Source organism: Lissotriton vulgaris, chromosome 9 (assembly GCF_964263255.1).
Source record: "Lissotriton vulgaris chromosome 9, aLisVul1.2, whole genome shotgun sequence".
NCBI classification, from domain to species: Eukaryota; Metazoa; Chordata; class Amphibia; order Caudata; family Salamandridae; genus Lissotriton; species Lissotriton vulgaris.
In genome coordinates, this window is record NC_141697.1 from 53,579,247 (window position 1) to 53,603,926 (window position 24,680).

The 24,680-nt window shown below is 47.8% G+C and overlaps 1 protein-coding gene across 1 annotated transcript in view; it reads left to right on the forward strand.

Annotated features, from left to right (window-relative positions):
• CDIN1 (CDAN1 interacting nuclease 1) overlaps positions 1 to 24,680 on the forward strand; it is a 786,301-nt gene that overhangs the window by 446,152 nt on the left and 315,469 nt on the right. The window lies entirely within an intron of this gene.

Genomic DNA, 24,680 nt, shown 5'->3' on the forward strand with positions numbered 1-24,680 from the left:
CGGGGACCGGTTTCTGGCATTTCAGCCTCTTCGGCCCGGCTTGCTTGAATCCTGATGGAGCAGTGAGAAAGGGACTCATGTCTGAGTATACCCTGCCACACCTATAGTGGCCAAAATCGATTTACAAAAGGGGGTGGTGATGAACAAAGTGTCTGAATTGAGCAGACCACTCTTACCCAGTCCAAAGATCAGGGCTTGATCCATCACCGTTATTTATCTCACTGCCCCATCCCAGCTCAGAACCTGGCTATATGCAAATCAGTCTGTCCCTGGCCCAGTGCATCATGGGAACAGGGCAGACTAAACTACCAAGCCAATTCTTTACCAGAAAGGAGACAAGCTACCGGGGACCGGTTTCTGGCATTTCAGCCTCTTCGGCCCGGCTTGCTTGAATCCTGATGGAGCAGTGAGAAAGGGACTCATGTCTGAGTATACCCTGCCACACCTATAGTGGCCAAAATCGATTTACAAAAGGGGGTGGTGATGAACAGAGTGTCTGAATTGAGCAGACCACTCTTACCCAGTCCAAAGATCAGGGCTTGATCCATCACCGTTATTTATCTCACTGCCCCATCCCAGCTCAGAACCTGGCTATATGCAAATCAGTCTGTCCCTGGCCCAGTGCATCATGGGAACAGGGCAGACTAAACTACCAAGCCAATTCTTTACCAGAAAGGAGACAAGCTACCGGGGACCGGTTTCTGGCATTTCAGCCTCTTCGGCCCGGCTTGCTTGAATCCTGATGGAGCAGTGAGAAAGGGACTCATGTCTGAGTATACCCTGCCACACCTATAGTGGCCAAAATCGATTTACAAAAGGGGGTGGTGATGAACAGAGTGTCTGAATTGAGCAGACCACTCTTACCCAGTCCAAAGATCAGGGCTTGATCCATCACCGTTATTTATCTCACTGCCCCATCCCAGCTCAGAACCTGGCTATATGCAAATCAGTCTGTCCCTGGCCCAGTGCATCATGGGAACAGGGCAGACTAAACTACCAAGCCAATTCTTTACCAGAAAGGAGACAAGCTACCGGGGACCGGTTTCTGGCATTTCAGCCTCTTCGGCCCGGCTTGCTTGAATCCTGATGGAGCAGTGAGAAAGGGACTCATGTCTGAGTATACCCTGCCACACCTATAGTGGCCAAAATCGATTTACAAAAGGGGGTGGTGATGAACAGAGTGTCTGAATTGAGCAGACCACTCTTACCCAGTCCAAAGATCAGGGATTGATCCATCACCGTTATTTATCTCACTGTCCCATCCCAGCTCAGAACCTGGCTATATGCAAATCAGTCTGTCCCTGGCCCAGTGCATCATGGGAACAGGGCAGACTAAACTACCAAGCCAATTCTTTACCAGAAAGGAGACAAGCTACCGGGGACCGGTTTCTGGCATTTCAGCCTCTTCGGCCCGGCTTGCTTGAATCCTGATGGAGCAGTGAGAAAGGGACTCATGTCTGAGTATACCCTGCCACACCTATAGTGGCCAAAATCGATTTACAAAAGGGGGTGGTGATGAACAGAGTGTCTGAATTGAGCAGACCACTCTTACCCAGTCCAAAGATCAGGGCTTGATCCATCACCGTTATTTATCTCACTGCCCCATCCCAGCTCAGAACCTGGCTATATGCAAATCAGTCTGTCCCTGGCCCAGTGCATCATGGGAACAGGGCAGACTAAACTACCAAGCCAATTCTTTACCAGAAAGGAGACAAGCTACCGGGGACCGGTTTCTGGCATTTCAGCCTCTTCGGCCCGGCTTGCTTGAATCCTGATGGAGCAGTGAGAAAGGGACTCATGTCTGAGTATACCCTGCCACACCTATAGTGGCCAAAATCGATTTACAAAAGGGGGTGGTGATGAACAGAGTGTCTGAGTTGAGCAGACCACTCTTACCCAGTCCAAAGATCAGGGCTTGATCCATCACCGTTATTTATCTCACTGCCCCATCCCAGCTCAGAACCTGGCTATATGCAAATCAGTCTGTCCCTGGCCCAGTGCATCATGGGAACAGGGCAGACTAAACTACCAAGCCAATTCTTTACCAGAAAGGAGACAAGCTACCGGGGACCGGTTTCTGGCATTTCAGCCTCTTCGGCCCGGCTTGCTTGAATCCTGATGGAGCAGTGAGAAAGGGACTCATGTCTGAGTATACCCTGCCACACCTATAGTGGCCAAAATCGATTTACAAAAGGGGGTGGTGATGAACAGAGTGTCTGAATTGAGCAGACCACTCTTACCCAGTCCAAAGATCAGGGCTTGATCCATCACCGTTATTTATCTCACTGCCCCATCCCAGCTCAGAACCTGGCTATATGCAAATCAGTCTGTCCCTGGCCCAGTGCATCATGGGAACAGGGCAGACTAAACTACCAAGCCAATTCTTTACCAGAAAGGAGACAAGCTACCGGGGACCGGTTTCTGGCATTTCAGCCTCTTCGGCCCGGCTTGCTTGAATCCTGATGGAGCAGTGAGAAAGGGACTCATGTCTGAGTATACCCTGCCACACCTATAGTGGCCAAAATCGATTTACAAAAGGGGGTGGTGATGAACAGAGTGTCTGAATTGAGCAGACCACTCTTACCCAGTCCAAAGATCAGGGCTTGATCCATCACCGTTATTTATCTCACTGCCCCATCCCAGCTCAGAACCTGGCTATATGCAAATCAGTCTGTCCCTGGCCCAGTGCATCATGGGAACAGGGCAGACTAAACTACCAAGCCAATTCTTTACCAGAAAGGAGACAAGCTACCGGGGACCGGTTTCTGGCATTTCAGCCTCTTCGGCCCGGCTTGCTTGAATCCTGATGGAGCAGTGAGAAAGGGACTCATGTCTGAGTATACCCTGCCACACCTATAGTGGCCAAAATCGATTTACAAAAGGGGGTGGTGATGAACAGAGTGTCTGAATTGAGCAGACCACTCTTACCCAGTCCAAAGATCAGGGCTTGATCCATCACCGTTATTTATCTCACTGCCCCATCCCAGCTCAGAACCTGGCTATATGCAAATCAGTCTGTCCCTGGCCCAGTGCATCATTGGAACAGGGCAGACTAAACTACCAAGCCAATTCTTTACCAGAAAGGAGACAAGCTACCGGGGACCGGTTTCTGGCATTTCAGCCTCTTCGGCCCGGCTTGCTTGAATCCTGATGGAGCAGTGAGAAAGGGACTCATGTCTGAGTATACCCTGCCACACCTATAGTGGCCAAAATCGATTTACAAAAGGGGGTGGTGATGAACAGAGTGTCTGAATTGAGCAGACCACTCTTACCCAGTCCAAAGATCAGGGCTTGATCCATCACCGTTATTTATCTCACTGCCCCATCCCAGCTCAGAACCTGGCTATATGCAAATCAGTCTGTCCCTGGCCCAGTGCATCATGGGAACAGGGCAGACTAAACTACCAAGCCAATTCTTTACCAGAAAGGAGACAAGCTACCGGGGACCGGTTTCTGGCATTTCAGCCTCTTCGGCCCGGCTTGCTTGAATCCTGATGGAGCAGTGAGAAAGGGACTCATGTCTGAGTATACCCTGCCACACCTATAGTGGCCAAAATCGATTTACAAAAGGGGGTGGTGATGAACAGAGTGTCTGAATTGAGCAGACCACTCTTACCCAGTCCAAAGATCAGGGCTTGATCCATCACCGTTATTTATCTCACTGCCCCATCCCAGCTCAGAACCTGGCTATATGCAAATCAGTCTGTCCCTGGCCCAGTGCATCATGGGAACAGGGCAGACTAAACTACCAAGCCAATTCTTTACCAGAAAGGAGACAAGCTACCGGGGACCGGTTTCTGGCATTTCAGCCTCTTCGGCCCGGCTTGCTTGAATCCTGATGGAGCAGTGAGAAAGGGACTCATGTCTGAGTATACCCTGCCACACCTATAGTGGCCAAAATCGATTTACAAAAGGGGGTGGTGATGAACAGAGTGTCTGAATTGAGCAGACCACTCTTACCCAGTCCAAAGATCAGGGCTTGATCCATCACCGTTATTTATCTCACTGCCCCATCCCAGCTCAGAACCTGGCTATATGCAAATCAGTCTGTCCCTGGCCCAGTGCATCATGGGAACAGGGCAGACTAAACTACCAAGCCAATTCTTTACCAGAAAGGAGACAAGCTACCGGGGACCGGTTTCTGGCATTTCAGCCTCTTCGGCCCGGCTTGCTTGAATCCTGATGGAGCAGTGAGAAAGGGACTCATGTCTGAGTATACCCTGCCACACCTATAGTGGCCAAAATCGATTTACAAAAGGGGGTGGTGATGAACAGAGTGTCTGAATTGAGCAGCCCACTCTTACCCAGTCCAAAGATCAGGGCTTGATCCATCACCGTTATTTATCTCACTGCCCCATCCCAGCTCAGAACCTGGCTATATGCAAATCAGTCTGTCCCTGGCCCAGTGCATCATGGGAACAGGGCAGACTAAACTACCAAGCCAATTCTTTACCAGAAAGGAGACAAGCTACCGGGGACCGGTTTCTGGCATTTCAGCCTCTTCGGCCCGGCTTGCTTGAATCCTGATGGAGCAGTGAGAAAGGGACTCATGTCTGAGTATACCCTGCCACACCTATAGTGGCCAAAATCGATTTACAAAAGGGGGTGGTGATGAACAGAGTGTCTGAATTGAGCAGACCACTCTTACCCAGTCCAAAGATCAGGGCTTGATCCATCACCGTTATTTATCTGTAAATATTTTTGTCCACCCTAAGCGTGGAAGGGTATACTCAGATGTGAGTCCCTTGCTCATTGCACCATCAGGATTCAAGCAAGCCGGGCCGAAGAGGCTGAAATGCCAGAAACCGGTCCCCGGTAGCTTGTTTCCTTCCCAGTGTAAGAATTGGCTTTTGTAGTTTGGTTTGCCCTGTTCCCATCATGCACTGGGACAGGAACAGACTAATTTGCATACAGCCAGGTTCTGAAACTGGGATGGTGCAGTGAGCTAAAAAACGGTGTTGGATCTAGCCCTGATCTCTTGACTGGGTGAGAGTATTCTGTTTAATTCAGAGACTCTGTCCCTCACCACCCCTTGTTGTAAATATTTTTGTCCACCCTAAGCGTGGAAGGGTATACTCAGATGTGAGTCCCTTGCTCATTGCACCATCAGGATTCAAGCAAGCCGGGCCGAAGAGGCTGAAATGCCAGAAACCGGTCCCCGGTAGCTTGTTTCCTTCCCAGTGTAAGAATTGGCTTTTGTAGTTTGGTTTGCCCTGTTCCCATCATGCACTGGGACAGGAACAGACTAATTTGCATACAGCCAGGTTCTGAAACTGGGATGGTGCAGTGAGCTAAAAAACGGTGTTGGATCTAGCCCTGATCTCTTGACTGGGTGAGAGTATTCTGTTTAATTCAGAGACTCTGTCCCTCACCACCCCTTGTTGTAAACATACTACCTTACGACAGGCATTTTGCAGTCCAAACTGCATCACAGTAACTAAAATTGTGGCAAAACTATCCAGCTTCCAATAAAAAAGCAACAAAAAAAACAGAAAAGGAGGTGGAGCATTGAAGCCAGACTCACATCCGGTTACCAATGGATCAGACCACTCTTAAGAAAAAACAGAAGAGTGGTATAAACACAAGGTATACAGGGCATGCAAGAGGGCAAAAGGGCATCAAAATATAGCAGGATCGCTGCCGAAACACAACACCTACGTGTAGGGTGCTGTCCTGTGGTACAATGTTCTACAGTGAGACTGTTGGTACAGTCATGCAATTCTTATTATCTGAGCAAGATTATCCAGCTGAGGCCTGGTCTTTGGTTCCTCTTCATCTCTCCTAGGTCTCCTCCACCTCCTACTGCCCTCAACAAGCCTGGAATGGACTCAGAAATGAGGGCATGGCTGACAACCTATTCACAATTAACTGCACAGTGTGGTGCACCAACATCCAAGCAGGATTTAGATTGTTTCTTATGCCAACGTCGCTGAGTATTTTTCTTGCCTGGCTGCATCTGTACACCTAGCCGTATTTAGCCTGAGAAGCTTGGTTGCAGAGTAGTCCTTTATGGCACGGTCTGGATCCCGTTTGGTGTCTAGCACTCTGCAAACTGTTGGACTCTTTCAGATTCACTTTTTGTGATGTCTGCTGGTCTATTAGGTGCACACAATATCTGTGATAGAGCAGTAGCTTCAGTACTGTGAAAGCCTTGATAAGATTCACCATTTTCTGCCTCTACAGATAGTTGGGATGTTCTGCTTTGGACCCTAGGGAGTCTCAGAGCAGCAGACAAGCACACCAAACCACAAACATCCCCAGATCCCACCTGTGTGCCTTGTCTGGGACTGGTGCTCATAATGATTTACTTTACTAAGAGCACCCTTATTAAGCGAAGACGTACAGAAAAAGGTTTTAGACCCTCTTTTTGTTGGGAAGACGCTTTTTGTCTTTATAGATATGTTGGAAATATGTAGATGTCATTTCTTTAACTATTTCCATTTCTTATACAAACTCTCACAGTATTTTATACCTTTTACAGCAAAGCTGGTCTCAAATTCATTCCTGGCATTCAATCACTCCTGCCTTTCCCACCTCTTCCCAGAGTGCAGCTTACCTTCTGAGCTTCAGTCATTCAGAGAATTGTAAGCGTGCTACTCACCCATGAGGGTCTCATGGCGCTGACGGGGTGTCCGCAGATCTGTTTAGCGGAAGAGCCAAGGTCTTGAGGATCTTCCTGAAGGTGTTCAGAGAAGGGGTTTGTCTGAAGTCTGCCGGTAGCTTGTTCCAGGTCTTGGCTGCAATGTGAGAGAAGGATCTTCCTCCTGCTCTGGCTCTGTGGATGTGCAGGGTTTCAGCCAGTACTAGGTTGGAAGATCGGAGGTTTCTTTTGGGTACGTGGAAGTTATTCTGTCATTGAGGTATTTGGGTCCATTGTTGTGTAGGCATTTGTAGGTGTGAGTGAGTATTTTGAAAGTGACTCTTTTCTCCACGGGGAGCCAGTGTAGACTTCATAGGTGTTGGCTGATGTGTTCGTGTCTGGCATGCCAAGGACGAGTCTGGCAGCGGTGTTCTGTATTGTCTGGAGATTGCGGAGTAGGGACTTATTGATGCCGGCGTAGAGTGCGCTTCCATAGTCCAGCCTGCTGGTGATGAGTGCGTCGGTGAATCACTTTCTTGACTCAGGGGGGGATCCACTAGAAGGTCTTGCAGAGGATGCAGAGATCTGTGGTAGATGTGAGGGGGGCAGGGGTCGGTGGGGGCCTGAGTGGATGCTTTTCATGGTCTAAGCGGTGTCTTCGGCCATGATCGGTGACCTGTTGAAGATGGTGGGCTGGCTGGTGTTTCTGGGGGAAGGGGGCAGTCTGTGGCGCCTGGTGGATAGTCTATGAAATTGTCGTTGAGGTTTTTGATCTTGAGGTGGAAATAGGTTCCAAGCTTGTTGCAGAGGTCTTGGGATTGGGTGATGTCTGGCTTTGCTGTGTGGGTTGGTGAATTCTTGAATGACACTGAAAAGTTCCTTGGATTTGGTGGAGTTGGCCTGGATTTTGTTGTGGATGAATTTCCTCTTGGTGGCTCTGATCTGGTTGTGGTAGTACGTCATGGCGTCCTTGAAGGTGGTGTGGTTTTCGGTTATCTTGGTGTTTATCCAGTTCTTCTCCAGTCATCTGCAAGTGCGCCTGGCTTCTTGGAGAGCGGTGTTGAACCAGTCGCCTTTCCTGGGGTGTTGTCTGTCGGGGATGCGTAGTGGGGCGAGCTCGTCTGCACTGTTGGAGATCCAGGTGTGGAGTTCTCAGGCTGCGTCGTTTGCGTCTTGTGCCCAGGTGTGGTTGTCTTGGGTGAGGGTGGAGTTAAGTTGCTCGTCGGTAACCTTGCTCCAGTTCCTTCATGGTGGGTGTGGGGCTGGTTTGGATGCTTTGGGTTTGTTGATGGCGAAGTGTACACAGTGGTGGTCGGTACATGGCGGGTGATTTGTGTGGTTGAATTGGATGCTGTTTTCTGCCGCAAAGATTGGGTCGAGGCTGTGTTGATGAGTTGTTTAAGTCTGATGCTGGCGAGGTTGTCACAAAGTGTTGCGTGCTTATCTAGGTTCCTGATCGATACTGTGACCTTATGCCCCTATTCGGCTATAAATCCATTTATTCCCTATATTGGCATAACCGTTCAAGTGCGATTTTCTGAAAAGTCATCTCTGGCCTCACACGAACAGAGCCACATTCCAGCATGACTCTCTGCTACTTCCTTTGCGACCAATTAGTGCAATGACAGTGCAGCAGTCACTATCTGATATTCCTAGATAACACTCCGAGTTCTTCAACAAGATAAAAACTTAGCAAACCTGGAAATCCCCGCTTGCTATGTTTTGATTAGTAATAGAACTCTAATGAGCAACTGATAACTGTCACTTCCTAGTGACATCTTTAATTGACGTCTTATGTCCAGCAAACTTGCGTCAAACCCGGCACCTGTCAGGTATAAATATTACCAACGTTGCCTTAAGCAATGAGAGATACGAGCTGCGAGTTCGTTGCCTGTTGCTGATGCCAGCTGCCTGCATGACCCTGTGTTGGTAAAAACTAGCACTCTGTCGCTGCAGCCTGCTATCCTGTGGTGGTGAAGCTGCTGATTACCATTATCGCCGCTACAGCGCGAACTATGGTGCAGTACGCTTGAGGAGCCGAGCAGCCGTCCTCTGCGAAGACATCCAGCCGATTCCAGCTGCCCGCGGACGCTGTCCCCCCTCCTTCCTCGACGCGCTGAGAGAAGCCGCTGCATTTCTCGTGCAGAGAAATCCAGTCCCGGCGCTTCCGGTTTACCCTCGCGGGTGACTGGGATATCGAGAGAGACCCCTGAAGGAGATACCAATCCTCCATCATTCTATTCAGAGGTATGGTGTTGACTAAACCCTTAGACGAGAATTCTTGAAACAAACCTTGGCAAAACCAACTTAACTTAAGCTACTTACTTACTCCCCTTCTCACGTGTTAGGCTTAGGTCAGGCACACTGGGGTAGGCTTAGTTAGAAGCACCAGTCGAGTATGTTAGCCTAATGTATATATGACTGTATATATGTTTTATTACTTTTAAACCATTGTATGGCTAAGAAACCATATCAATGCTTTTACAGTTCTATTTCGCAATACTTATCTTACTGTACGTACTTTTTATAATAACAATTATTGCAATTGTGGCAATACATTTCTCTTGTACGAGAAGAAAGACTGTTCAATAAATGTTAACCTTTATTGATACACGCCCGTCTCTCTATTCTCTACATACTGTGAAAGTAAACTGCACTAGACTGACTGAGTGAAATCTATGTCTATTGTTTCACACGACCCTAGAGATCGACTCTTGATCTGAGGAGCAAAGTTGTCATGTTGCACGGTTGTTGGAAAACTGAATCCCTTCTTGTCTGTGCCAAGGTAGCTGATCACTTCCTATGCAGAGAAGAAAGTTTCCAGTGACCTCTGAGCTAGTTGGTAACACAACCCAATTAAGTTTAGCATAGTCAGTGGAGGCCTGGAATATCCGCAGTTCCACGTCGATACTACTGTTTATGTTATTCCAATGCGCAGGGCCTAGTGGGAAACTAGGAACTACACTACAAAAGGATAGTGGAGTTGGGGTTGCTGGGGTTGTCGAGGTGGAAGTTCAGGTCTCCAATGAGTATGTAGTTTGATGAAGCGATGGCTCGGGGTGCGATGAAGTTGGTGATGGTGGTGGCGAAGAGGGCTCGGGGCCGGCGGTCTGTAGACAAGGGTTCCTCGGAGTGTGGCTTTAGGGTTGATCTGGAAGTGCAGGTGTTCGGCATAGGGGAAGGTTTTGCTGGAGGTGGTGAAGCAGAGGGTGCTCTTGTGGGCAATGGCGAGGCCCCCTCCTGGGTGGTTGGGGCAGTGTTTCCTCTGGATCTTTTATTCGTCAGGGATAGCGGTGCTGATGTCGGGGGCGTAAGATGCGTTGACCCAGGTCTCTGTGAAGAAGGCGATGTCAGGTGAGAGAGAATTGAGTAGCTTCCAGATATCCATGTTTGTGTATGGAGTGTACGTTGAGGAGGATGCATTTTAGGGTGTCGTCGGTGCTGGCATCGGCGGTGTTGGAGGCCGGGGTGGTGGTGAGGGTCTGGTGGCAGTGGAGGAAGGAGTTCTGGCCATGGGTCGTTTTTGGTGAGGCTGGTCGGTATTCTCTAAGTCTTTCAGGGTTGAGTGTGAGGAGGGTGGTGGTGTTCTAGCGATGGGTAGTGGGAGGTCCAGGGCTCACTGCCTTACCTTCAGGCTTTTAAAAGGGCCCTGAAAACTCACCTTTTCACGCAAGCGTACCTGTAGCGAAGTAGCAATCTTTCTTTTGACCTCTTTCTGTTAGGCGCCTTGATACCTTCGGGTTATTGTCTGCGCATTATAAATTTTACTCATTCATTCATTCATTCATTCTCCAGGCGCTGGATGCGGTCGGGTCGCGGATGGGCACAGACAAGTGTGCATTTGGCACTGCACGCCCGCTGCGTGCTTTTGCTGCGCGGCCGCACATTGGTCGTCATTAAGTAAGGGAGGTGGGAGGGAGGGGAGCGGTGGAATTCCAGGGGGAAGGGGCCGCAGGGGCAGCGGCGAAAAGGAACAGGCAGGCACGAGAATATAAAAACAGTGGTGGAATTAGAACAAGACACAGATGGGCACAATAACGGTGGCACAACAGGGAAACCATTACGGAAAAAACGGCTGAGAAAGGTTACGGTGGTTGCAGGCAGTCTGGTCCAAGTTGGAGTAGGCAGCAGGCGCATGAGCGGCCAGCATCCTCGAGCTGTACTGTCCAGTCCACGGAAAGCCAGTCTGCGCCCGTGTACGGAGCAGCAACACGCAGACTGCAAGCCGGTGCCCTTACAGCCGCAGCTACAGACAATGCTGGTGAGTGACCGCTGCTAAACAAGCCACCTCACTGCCCAAAGAGCGAGATTCAGGCTGCAACGATAAATTGGGTTGTGGTGCGAGGTGTTAATAATTGAGTTTTGCCAATATTCTTCTCACTCACAAATAGACTCGAGTAATTAGTTATATATGCAACTTTAGAGTGAAACACAAACAAATACAAAACACAGTAAACTTTCCAATAGAGCCAACTTATGGATGAATGGTGCTTTCTGTATTTGGCATTGTCGTCTGGTGAGGGCGGGGAGTATGAATGTTTATAATTCCATAGAATCGTAAAGCCCTGACCCCCTAGTTTATACAAGTGCACACCAATGCCTTGTCCTCCCCGTGTACCTCTGAGCTCCGTGCCTGCTTCACAGCTGTCGAGAAGACTTTTCTTATCTACTTGTTAAATAAACAAGCAGATAAGAAAAGTCTTCACGACAGCCGTGAATCAGGCGAGCCAGTCCGGCAAAAAACCAAAGGGAAGCCAGCGTTTACCATAAACGCCGACGCTACCCAATTGAAATGAGGGGCGGGGCTCGAGTCCCCTTCTCGAAACTGACTACCTAACTATAGCTCTCGCAGGCGAGGAGCGCATGCGTGCTCCAACGCCAGGCCAGAGCTAAAAAAGATAAAACATGTCTTGCATCTTTCTCAAATGGAAAGGAGATTTTCTCGAATCTCTCTGAAATGAACATCTTTTAGTAGTACACTATGTAGGCTGCCTTTTATCAGCTTGGCTCAGTCTGTAATTGTTTCTGAAATCCGAGGACCTGAGGGGCAGCCTAGTGTTCTCCTGCCTCGGACAGCTCCCCTGCTCAGGCCCTGTCCAGACAGTGGCAAATCTTACCCCTCTTCCTTGGCAGCAGGTCAACCTGAACATAAGTCTCACAGGTATTGCAAGAAATGCTCACTGCCAGTCGAGGTTACTCCCACCCATCAGTCCTTCTTCCTAAAAAAGGACCCTGATCTGGCTGTTCAGGTCTTGTCCATCTTCTGCGTAGAGGACAGTGTCCATCGTAAGTCGCCTCCTCACCACAGGTCCACCTTCCGCTAACGTGGCTCAACGTGCAGTGGGACGGAGTGACACAGCTCCTGTGATTTCCCCTCAAAGCCCGTTCCCCTTTTTTTTTTGTTCTTGGATTTTTCAGACGTATACGGCCATTCAGTCAACAATTTAAGAATACAGTGAATGTATAGCACACAAAAACAGAAACATAAGGATACACCTGCACAATGCACCCTAGAGCCCGTTGCACTTTTAGTGTGCATTATATTTAGTGTTCTGAACCCACCCAGGTAAGTTCAGATATAACGAAAAACCACAGACGAACAAAGGAAGGTACAGACAGAGCTGCAGCGGCGTCTCCCTGGTAAGATTCAGATGTAAGAAAGGGTCTGCTGTGTCCACCTTACTTCCAGGATCTGAGCAAGAGTCAGTAAGAAGTCACCAGAAGCATCGGACAAGAGCCATCGCCCCCTCCTTAAAACAGACTGGGGTACCTGCTCCTGAAGGGGCACTTCCAGTAAGGAATTAGCTTCTGGCCTGTGTTGACTGCAAAAAACAATTCAGTGTAAGTAGGGTGCTCTATAAATGTCCACTATTAGAACAATTATAAATACACACCCACATAACATCAATGACTTTCAACATGTGTTCAGGGGTCTTCTCCAGCCTTTCCTATGGTGAGAGGGGATTCTGCTTATTGGAATCCGGCTTGAGCTGCTGCCCTGCAGAAGGATTCGTAAAGGGGGCACAAATTAAGCACCGCCTTTGGAGGGCCCGGGTTTTCCCCCGTGAGCGTACAGTAATGTCATAGGAGCTCTATCACAAAGGGTTACCTGTGGGGTCCAAAAGGAACAGCTTTACACATGTATTGTTTTTGAATCCCCTCTGTGAGGCCAGGGTCTCCCCGGGGCTTATGGTATAGTTGTCATGCAACGACTATATTGGGCCGAAACATTTTGACGTATCTGGCTAATTATCCTGACGTCCATTGGATGATGTCCACAAATAAGTAAATCAGAACATTATGTTTTAAGATATAGATTGCATCCTTCACTAAGACAGTTGTCTACAATCCAGTTTGAAAGGCACTTGCAAACCTGATAACGGCCTACAAGTAAACGTATCTCTGCAGTAACTCCTGAGGGTATACGTGTCGGGTAGTCGTGCCACACAAATTAATGCATACAGAGTTTTCTCTGCAAACGCTAAAAAAGAAAGAAAGATAGAACAGAAAGCAGAAAAAAGTGAGGAGATAAAAAATGGAAATGAAGTAAGAGAAAGCAAGAAAACAAAGAAAAGAATGAAAGATGGATGAGAGAAGAAAAGGCGGTGTAAGGTAAAGGAACGGAAGGGAAATGAAAGAAGAAAGAACGGGAGGCCGGAGGAAAGGAAGAAAGAATGAGTTATGGAATTGAGAAAGGAAAGAGAAAGAAAGGAAGGAAAAAAGAGGAAGAATTTAAAAAAAAGAGATTAAAGAAATAGCATACTGAATAAGGGAAGATATAGTAAGAGAGCAAAAATAAAGGGTGCAAATAAAATAAGCAAATGAAAGAGAAAAAGTCAAATAGGAAGCCGGAAAGAGAAGAAAAATAGAAAGGGAGAAAGAAAAACAGCAGCAGTAAATGTGAAAAATGAAGAGGAAAAAGGAATTGATAATGAAAGAAAAAGTTGAAACAATAGAATGAAAGAACAAATAGGACGGAAACAGAAAAAATTAAGAACGGAAGGAAAAGAGAAAAGCAGAAAAACAAAGATAGAAAAGGAGCGAAGTAAGATGGAAAACAGAATGGAGCCAATGAAAGATTAACAAGAAAAATAAAGGAACGAATGAGCAAGAGAAAAGAGACGAACAAGAAAAAGGAAAGACACTGAAGGAGAGAATAAAGAAAAGGAAAGCTAAACAAGAGAACTAGCTGAAGAAGGGGGAAGAAAAAAGTTGAGAGAAAAGAAAAACAGCAAAAAAGAATGAAAAGAAGAAAATAAAGAAAAAAGGCCAGCAAAGGAAAGAAGCAGAAAGAAATAGAAAGAGAAAGTACGAATTGGGAGGAAAAATGCATCACAATGGAAAGGAAGGCAAGAGAACAAAAAAGCTGAAAAGGAAGAAGAAAAGAAAGAGCACTAGAAGGGAATGGCAAAGTAAATAACATTTCCAGAACAGGATGGTCTCCAGTGTGAGCACCCTAAGCAAGACTGAATGGGACGCACAGTATTTTTAAGCCCTTCCTTAGAAAAACTGCAGTTTTGTGTTGTGAAGACAAGTGACAGGCCATCATATGTGTGAGCTATTCAGAGGCAGGCTATGAGCTACTGGTAGCTCTCGATCGACTGGTTGGAAACCCATGTGTTATAACATAGAGGTTATTGGTCTAAACAAATTAGAATGCACTCTGCACAACTGGCTGCTCAGAGTCCGGCTCCTGCTTAGTCGCTGTGAAGCCGCTGCCCGGGCCTCATCAGTGGTTTCAGGAGGCGGCTCAATGCAGGGCGCACGTCATTTATTATATCAGAGGCGGATGAGGTGTCGGAGTACTCAGAAACACTGCATGTCGATGAGCTTACGCCGATGACTGGGTCGGCCATTAGCTGAGGAAGAGCGCAGACAAAATGACCGACCTTGCAAAGAAATGGCCAGATCAGTGTAGCGAATAAAGAGCTGGCGTATATGGGAAAAGTCAGTGAATGATAGCCTCATGCACAGTCGGGGTGAATGCAAAGAGAAAGGGAGGATGAGATGAGGCTGTGAGGCCCACACCGTTTAAGCTTTGCACTGCATCTTATAGTGTCCATAGCTGGATAATTTTCTGATCGAGATTTCTAGCTTCCAATTCCTCACTTTTTGAATATTCCAGAGGTGTCAAACTTGATCCGTAAACTTTTTTCCTAGTCCCCCTGCTCACCGGAAGGTGGCACCATGCGGCTCTGCACAGACGCTGTTCCGCCCAGGAAGTGGCTTGCAGGGCCTATAATAGTGCCACCGCAGCGCGCTGACGTCCGTTCCATTCTTTCTGCACCACTAGATGCGGATTTGAGGCTGCTTTAGTCTTTCAGAGACCCTCTTTCCTCTCAACTTTCTTCCAGTTTATCCAGTGTGTGAGGGATGTTCCTCTCCTAAGACAGCAGGCTTTGACCCCAGTTGCAGAGACTTTAGCTAGAGGATATCTGTGACACAGCTCCACCAGGTTTGGCTGTCGTGTCTGGAGTCGGGCCGGGACTCTAAGACCTGCAGAGATTGTGTGCCAATAAACCCAAAGGCCATGAGGGAGCGCGAGGCGAAACTTTATCGCAATGCACAGAAAGACTCCAAATCCAAGGTTCGTTCCCGTTCCCTGAGTCGTCGGAGCCGCTCTAGAGGCCGGTCTTCGTTGTGCTACAACTCTTCCGGTAAGTACAAAAAATACAAAAGTCGAAGCAGTTTTCCTCTTCTTCGCACCAATCCCACTCCCCTGATGATGAGCGTGGGTGGCGCCCACCTCCCCGCTCTTGAAGTTAGCCAACTTGATTCGGCATCTGGTTCGGAACAACTTGCATTTTCCGGGCCTTCAGCCGTGCCGCAACAGATTGAAAGGTTACTCGCGGCAATGGTCCAGCTCTTTGGATCTCTACTGACTCCCTCTGGTGTTCCTTTAACCCCTCCCATGCTCATGACGAGCTGAGCTCGTCATGAGCCACGGCGCTCCGGTGCTCATGATAAGCTCAGCTCGTCATGGCCCGTGGAACGCTCAGGTGCGGGGGGAATTCCCCTGCTGTGCTGAACGTTCCATAGGAGCCGGGCCTCATGACGAGCTGAGCTGGTCATGAGCAAGCAGGCGCTGTGCCTTTCCCCCCCGCCACCCCTGGGGGAATAACCCCCGCAGAGAAGGGGTGAAGCCCATGGAGCTGAGAGGCCCTCCCCCCGGACTGCTGCCTGCAAGTTCATCATCTGCGCCAGCTTTACCCTTGGAGCCACTTTTGCCTTCAGCTTCAGCTCCAGTTACAATGCTGCACGTTCACCCAAAACTACGCCGGGTCCGAATACGTTGTTGCTGACCTCACCGCCCAAAGAGGACGGCCCCTGATTTGTACTTTCCGTCGCTGATTCACCTTCGACCTTCGTCATGCCAAGATCTGTCCCAGGCACCTATTTCTGAACTTGCATTATCTCAAAGCCCGCAATATTCTTGGCATTTCCGTTTTGGGACTGACTCTGGTAACTGACTCTGATATGACAAGGGTGATGAAATCGCTCCGCCCTATGTCAAGGAAAATTGGTTTGAGGGCTTGCAGGAGGCTAGTGGACTGGATTCATCCCCAGAGACAGCCCTCTGCTCCCCTCCTGGCCCAGCCGCTGAAGAATATGCCTCCTGCGCTTTGGTTGTGCGCGGGGAGGCTGAAGTCCTTGAACTCCAGCTCCCCACTATGGAGGTAAAAAAACTGACATATTGAACAAGATCTTACAACCGGGCCGACTGCTTCTGGGCACCTCCGCCTTGGCTTGCACATATGTCCCATGATCAGGCTTCCCCTCTGGAAGGACCTGCTGTCACAGCAACAGGGCAGGGTTCTGCACCCGGGCCTTCGCAATCTACAACTTCATGCTTGGAGGTTTAGCAATGACAGCTGAACACCTTTGAGCTTCTTCCCGAAGTGCTGATGTCCTCTTGGCAGCCAGGTGTCTGTCGGCGAAAGCTGTATACTCCTGCATTTGGGACAAACTTGAGGTTTGGTGTAGCACATGCCAGATTGAACCCCTCCCATGCTCATGACGAGCTGAGCTCGTCATGAGCCACGGCGCTCCCGTGCTCATGACGAGCACAGCTCGTCATGGCCCGTGGAACGCTCAGGTGCGGGGAGAATTCCCCTGCTGTGCTGAGCGTTCCACGGGAGCCGGTGCACCTGTGACGAGCTCAGCTCGTCATGAGCACAGGAGCGCCGTGCCTCATGACGAGCCGAGCTGGTCATGAGCATGCAGGCGGTGTGCGTGCCCCCCTCCACCCCAGCACAGCGGGGGAATAACCCCCGCAGAGAAGGGGTTAAGCCCATGGAGCTGAGAGGCCCTCCCCCTGGACTGCTGCCTGCGAGTTCATCATCTGCGCCAGCTTCACCCTTTGAGCCACTTTTGCCTTAAGCTTCAGCTCCAGTTACAATGTTGCCCGTTCACCCAAAACTATGCCGGGTCCGAATACGTTGTTGCTGACCTCACCGCCCAAAGAGGACGGCCCCTGATTCGTACTTTCCGTCGCTGATTCAATGCAGGTCCACCTTCGACGGACGTCATGCCAAGATCTGTCCCAGACACCTATTTCTGAACTTGCATTATCTCAAAGCCCGCAATATTCTTGGCATTTCCGTTTTGGGACTGACTCGGGTAACCGACGCGGATATGACCAGGGTGATGAAATCGCTCCGCCCTATGTCAAGGAAAATTAGTTTGAGGGCTTGCAGGAGGCTAGTGGACTGGATTCATCCCCAGAGACAGCCCTCTCTTCCCCTCCTGGCCCAGCCGCTGAAGAATATGCCTCCTGCGCTTTGGTTGTGCACGGGGAGGCTGAAGTCCTTGAACTCCAGCTCCCCACTATGGAGGTAAAAAAACTGACATATTGAACAAGATCTTACAACCGGGCCGACTGCTTCTGGGCACCTCCGCCTTGGCTTGCACATATGTCCCACGATCAGGCTTCCCCTCTGGAAGGACCTGCTGTCACAGCAACAGGGCAGGGTTCTGCACCCGGGCCTTCGCAATCTACAACTTCATGCTTGGAGGTTTAGCAATGACAGCTGAACACCTTTGAGCTTCTTCCCGAAGTGCTGATGTCCTCTTGGCAGCCAGGTGTCTGACGGCGAAAGCTGTATACTCCTGCATTTGGGACAAATTTTAGGTTTGGTGTAGCACATGCCAGATTGACCCCCTCCAGGCCAAGATTTCTGATGTTCTATCACTTGCCCAGCAAGGCTTTGCTTTGGGCACAGTTGAGGGTTATCTTTCAGCCCTTTTGGCCTTCTTACCATTGCCAGATCAACCCTCACAGGTTGGATCACCAGTTCTCATGCACTTTTTTTTTTAAGGGCTCCAGTGTATGTTTCCCCCTTCTCTCTTTGTGATGGCCCAATGGGACCTTAATTAGGTCCTGGCTTATCTTATATGCACTCTGTTTGAGCTGCTTCACAGTTATCCCTTACTGCTCTTTACCTTCAAGACTCTGCTCCTCGTTGCCTTCACCTCTGGATGGCGAGTGAGTGAGCTTCAGGCTCTGTGTTAATCCCCCTTTCACTACCTTCTTCCCAGACAATTGGTTTTGGCGAATAAAGCATCCTTCCTGCTGAAAGTTGTGATGTTATTCCGTGTCGGTTAACCTATCACTCTTCCAGCGTTACGTGCTCCGCCTCACTCCTCTGAGGAGGAGGAGACACTCCATCACTTAAGGAGTGCTGAGCTACTTTGTTGATTGTACCAAGAAACACCAGGTGGAAGATCAGCTCTTTGTGCAGTTTGCTGGAGCAGAAAAAGGCATTGCAATGCAGAAGAGAACCATCTCCCACTGGATCATGCCCTGCATAAAGATCTGCTATGCATTGGCTAAAAAGCAGCCTCCAGAAGGTCTGTCTGCTCATCCTGCCAGGGCCAAAGCTGCCACCACTGTGTTAGCCATCAAAGTCCCTGTCCTAGACCTCTGCTAGAGAGCTACATGTCCGAACCTTCACATGTTCACAAATCACCACTGTCTTGTTAGGTTCACCAAGCGTGGCATTTTGCCTTCTCGGTCATGCAGGACTTTCTGGTTTGAGTCCACTCACAGACCCACCTCCAAATCGATACTCATTTAGTATCTATTCAACATGTGAGGAATCTGCAGCCAAAAGTCTCTTTCAGAAGAACAAGTTACTTACCTACTGTAACGCTCTTTCTGGTAGAGCGTCTATCTAGATGCATATTCCTCACCGATCCTCTCATTCTCCCTGTTATGTGATTGGACTGTCAGTTTGTAAGATCCCAACTCTAGGAATCTGCCCACGTACTACCAATTTGCCTTTGGGGCTCTGCACCTGGGGGTGCGTATCGTCTCGAAAGTATGTCCATGTGCAGAAGTGGCACCTATGTAGGCCATGTGCATCTTTTCCAGAGTGAAACCGCATCTGTGTGGAGCCGCAAGGTGCCACCTTCCTGCACGCAGAGGTGGTGCTGAAATGTTTCGAGACCCAGCCTGATGTCTGAGGAGTTTTCACAAGGTGAGGAATCTGCCACTAGATAGAGTCTCTACAGAAAGAGCGATACCAAAGATAAGTAACTTGTTCATCAAGCTTGTTCCAGCCAGGATCAGAATGGGCATCAGTCATGTCTGTGCTCTGAGAGGTTCTTAACAGGTCCATGTGGGTCATCGTGGCGGTTTTCAGGGCTTCAGTAGGTATGCTTTCCTAGGAAGAGCCAACCACAAAGCCGCATTATTTAAGCTTGAAACTTGTTATGCGCTCAGGGAGCATCATTTCACGGTCACCTTTCAGGGAAATACTGGATGTAGCAGGGCAGGATTATCAGGGCGGTGTATGTGGTGCAGCCTGAGTTGAGATAGGCGGATGTTTTTCAGCTAGGCTCTTGTGGATTTTCCCTTTTTGCAAAAACCTCTGCTATCTGCTCATTTCCTGTCCATTTTTTTAGATGTGGAATGTTTTGTCATCCATTTGTCGTCACTTATGACAGGCGTCATTGGCAGTGCCCTTTAAAACTTTACTGCCACATTGGTAGTCTAGCTTGCCTTTCAGAGATTGACTCTCCCTCTCTAGTCTCTGCAGGTCCTTGAGTGCTGATATTGAGCTTGGGGCTTTTCTTGGTGTTCAAGTCACTCAGATACAAACATGCTTCGACACAAGGCAGGATAAGACTTATTTTACCTTCCTAACACAAGGTTAACAAGCATTAAAAATGCAAAAGGTCTAACCTTTCATTAAGTTACATCCATTTGCTTTGCTATACAATACAATTAGCAAAGCAAGCAAATGGCTTTAACTTAAAGCAGGGGCTTGTGTTCAGCTCCTGAGCCTCGGCTCTTCGGTGTGTTATTGGGGTACCCTCGCCCCATCCGCGGTGCGCTGTCGGCTCCTACAATCAACTGCTGCCGCCTACAGTACTCTGCGCGATACAGAGTTTAAACAAGCGAACCACAACCAGTAGAGCATTCAAAAGGATGCTACAAACTGCTGTTTTATTCATTTGAGCAAAGGAGTTCTTCTACTCGTGTGCAACTCGGAGGGATAAACATTAAAAGAAATATTTCTTAAACAGGCATATAAAAAAAATCACCGCCAGGCCGGTCCTGCAATCCTAAACTGTCCTGTTCTTGCCAAATGCACCGACCGTTGTTCGGTAAATCAGTAATCTCCTTTGAAGAAAACTTGACGGAAACGATTAAATAGGAAAGCGAAAAGGTTTTTCCCTCCCGGAAACATGGAACCGCCGTAAATTAAATACGATCTCAAATCCGAAGAAAACTCCACGAAAATAGACATTCAGCGTTACAGGTAGCACATTAAATTCCCAAATGTGTGGCAAAACGACAAAGAACACCTAGTTAAGCAAAAGTACCCTGTGTATTTTAGTATATTTTTTTAAAAGTGCGAAAAAAAATTCAGTGGGACAGTCATTCTCCTTTATTTAGCAATTTAGCAGCAACTTGGAATTCGGGGTTTGCAAAACATATCGTACGCGTTAAATGCTCTATTTTTTTTTTTATGAGCCATATTTAGGACATTGTTGCGAAATTAAATGCATTTCAATCTAAAAAAAATTTTTTTTCGTAGCCTGTAGAATCACTGCAATGATTCAGAAAAGGGGGTGGTGATGGACAGAGTATCTGAATTAAGCAGAACACTCCTACCCAGTCAAAAGATCAGGGCTTGATCCATCACAGTTTTTTAGCTCACTGCACCATCCCAGCTCAGAACCTGGCTACATGCAAATTAGTCTGTCCCTGGCCCAGTGCATCATGGGAACAGGGCAGACCAAACTACTGAGCCAATTCTTTTACTGGAAAGGAAACAAGCTTCCGGGGACCGGTTTCTGGCATTACAGTCGTCTTCGGCCCGGCTTGCTTGAATCTTGATGGTGCAGTGAGCAAGGGACTCATGTCTGGGATGGTGCAGTGAGCTAAAAAACGGTGATGGATCAAGCCCTGATCTGTTGACTGGGTAGGAGTGCTCTGCTTTATTCTGATACTCTGTCCATCACCACCCCCTTTTCTGAATTGTGGAATCACTGCATGCACGGCCAGTGATGTTTCCTTGAAAAACGTTGTTTGCATAAATTCCCATTGAATTGCGTTTGATCTCACTTCGTGGCACTTCACAGCTCGTTCTCAGTTTATATTTGTTTAGTAGTGTAACGGTCCATAACAAATGATGTGTGGGGTCCATCCACGCACTCGGCGGGACTCTGCCCTGATCCTTGCTCTTAACTGCATTTCGATCCTGAAAAAGCGCTGAGAAGCAGCTGCAAGGAGTACCTAGCGTTATCTAAACAGCCACCTAAATAAGCTCGCAAACAATGGAGCTATGTTTCATTTAGAAACCTGGTACCGACAGGAGACCTATAGATGAGACGCTGCGGTGATGAAAAGTGACCACAGGAAAAAAACCTTGCTAGTTTTTAATAAACATTCTATTCTCTGATGCGAGAAGGGTAAATGCAGAAGTGCTGTATTGCGACACCAGATTCCTCGCGAGGCTTTTGGAATATTCCACCCACGGTGACATTATCGAAAGAATATCGCCGCGGAGTCGCCGGTCGCGGTTCTCCCGTTAGAAGACTAATTGAGTCCCGGCTCCAGCAGCGCTATGAACTGGGCGCTGCCGGAGTCTGCGCTGCCCCCAGCCGCATGGCGACACACAGGTATTTACATTCATTAACTTGGGTTTCAAAGGTCAAGTGGACGTCAGATACGGAGACAATCGCTTTGTTTCCTCGGGTCTCAGACAAAGTGTCCGCGGATGCGGCCGGCCCCAACCTGTCCACACTAGCCACGCTCGGGGAGCAGACACTGCAATTTTCCAATGAAGTATGTAACAAAGGCTTTCTGTCAATTTAATATTGAAATAAACAAGCCGGCTAACAAGAAAAAGTTTCAGGTAAAAAATATATTAAAAGAAAAAAATAAAGATGTCACAAAAAAAAGATAGAAATGTAAACACAGACTTTTCCTGTCTCTGTGCGAAGCTTGGCAAGTAAAAAGCATGGCAAGAAAGACACGGAAATTACAAAAACTCTACTCAGCCCTTTGTCTGCAAATCTAACCACAATTTTAATTCAACTCAGAAGAAAAATTGTTCTCAATTCTCTCTGTGGAATTACTTGCACAAGAAAGAAACACCTTTTTTTCCTCAGCAAAAACAGCGCCGAAATGTTCAGTTCTAGAAACCGTTTGAGTTCATTCTATACATTGAAATAGCAGCCACGTCAATAAACAAGCACTCGCCATCACGGAAAGGCAGCCGCTGTTTATTTTTGAATTGCGCTTTCACTTTAAGTGACAGCATGATGCAAAAATAAACATGCAGCGCCCTGTCTCCTTTTGGGACGGCCCATCTGGACTGGATCTCACAGCTTGTTTATATAACACGCCTCCTTGAGATAAGAAATTGCTTCACGACAGCCGTGAAGCAGGCGATCCAGTCCGGATGGGCTGGACCGAAAGGCGAAAGGGAGGCAACACAAACAGCTCATTTCCAATGGCAGCCCACCGTTTAGCATAAACGGTGGCGCCAGCCTATGGAAATGAGGGGCGGGGCTTCAAGCCCACTTCTGAAATCCCTCTCGCACATTATCTCTCGCCAGCGAGCAGCGCTTGTGCTGCAACACTAGGCGAGACCTAAAAACATTTAATTGGCGCACTGAAGGATTAAGAACCCTACGCAGTCATACCAGTCGGTGTCAACATGTTTCTGCCCATCACTAATAAAGTCACCACTAAACCATACTAAAAAATCCGATGTATCACCTTGATAAGAATTAATTGAAAGAAAAATAAAAAAGGGAAAGAAAGTAGGAACGAGGGAGAAAGAGAGAAAAGAAGAAATCAAAAGAGAAGAGTAAAAGTAAGAAAAAGAGTGAGGGGGTGTCTTCTGCAGCACGGCATAAAGAAAGAAATTAAAGAGACGACACAAAGGGATATTGTTCCACCAACCCCTTCAAGGCCAAGTCCACATATTCATCCAAAACTCTCCATACCCCACTAGAAATAGAAGGGGAAAGATGAGCCTCTTCTACAGAGGTATGAGCCCCTCGTAAGAAAGATACCCAAGCCCACCATGTATGATATATGTACTGGAAGTAATGGCATCAGTAGAACATGGAATGTTGAAGTTGGAAAGTAAGAATGTGTAGGTGGTCAGTTTTGGAGGAACCTTGAAAGAATTAGTACAGCATCCTTCTAAGAACTGAGGAGCAGATTCTGCCACCCATGTGGGCACCGAAGCGACCTATTACAGGGACATGTACAGAACTGTTGTCTGTCTGGCCAAAAAAGCATTTGGCGTTAAACTGACAAAATGACCACAAGGATGATATAGAAGAGTAGTTATTAGGACCCTGCAGCCCCATCTAAAGATGTAAGAGGTTAGATCCGAAGGGTGATGTGTAGATAAACACAGGGCTGCCTCATTTAGACGGACGATGATAATAGTGTTAAAGTTATATTAACCCGTTGCGTGCTTCTGTCGGCCAACGGCCGTTACAAGCACTACCTCTGTAGTGCTGCGCACATCCGTTGGCCGATGCCGCCCTGCCCGCGCAATCGAACGTCCGCACCGCGGCGGATTTTGCGACGCGCTTAAGTAGTTAAAGGTACTGGAAGAAGAATCAGTGAAACGTTGCAGCTCCAAGGCTCTGACATTTCACTTCTGATTGTGAATTTTCCTTACTTGCCACATAATCCACTACCTGGTGCATCTGCAGATTTCATCAAAAATAACTTCTTTCTCATATAATAACGTACTACTGAAATGCTGTATATAGACTTCTGCACAGCTCCTGACAATCTGCAATAGTTAACTAGTGACCTTTCAATGTTTGATTGCTGTATTCGGGCATTAAAGGCGTGATCATTTAAAGCATGTTGTGTTAACATCCCCTTTAAATGGACGTGTGAGGAAGGTAACTTCCTTTTTGCAGGAATGAAAGCTGTATATCTTTAAAAATAAACAAATTAAAATGTATCGATGGTTCTTTGGTAGGAACGTTTTTTTTGCTTCACTCATGTGCAAATGTTTTTTTTCCCCTTGTAGTGCCCTGAAAGCAGTGCTTAATTTGAGCCAGTGTTTTCCAGTGCTGGGCACCTGCACTTAATTGTCAACACCAGTGCTTGTGACAGTTTGCCACAAGGTGGCGCTGTATGGTTAATTTAGCGACGACCACAACAGTTAATTATTAATTCAATATACATTAAAAAGGACTATTACCTGCCACCCAAGCCTTTTTCATAGCTTTGGAGGCCTGAAATAGTCAGAATTCTCACACTTGTAGGAGTGAGAGGGTTAATCCTTGTGTTGTTACTATCATTGGTGGCGCTGACCGGGGCAATGTGAGGTGTAAGCTGCAGTGGCCTCCTGACAAGAGCTTTGGCACTTATATATTTTTTTGCAAATTGAAAGCAGTGCCTAAAAGCTACAGTTAATTAACAAGGGCACTTTCACTTTAACTAAACACTACACATTTTGCATCTCTTGAACCTTAACGTGCCTCTTGGGAGACAATTAAGTGATAAATATGTACTGCACAATATCTTTCTGAAGGACTGTTTGTTAAGAGGTATTTCCAGGGGCGTGGGTGAAGCAGAATAGCACACATTTTACTACAAGGAGTA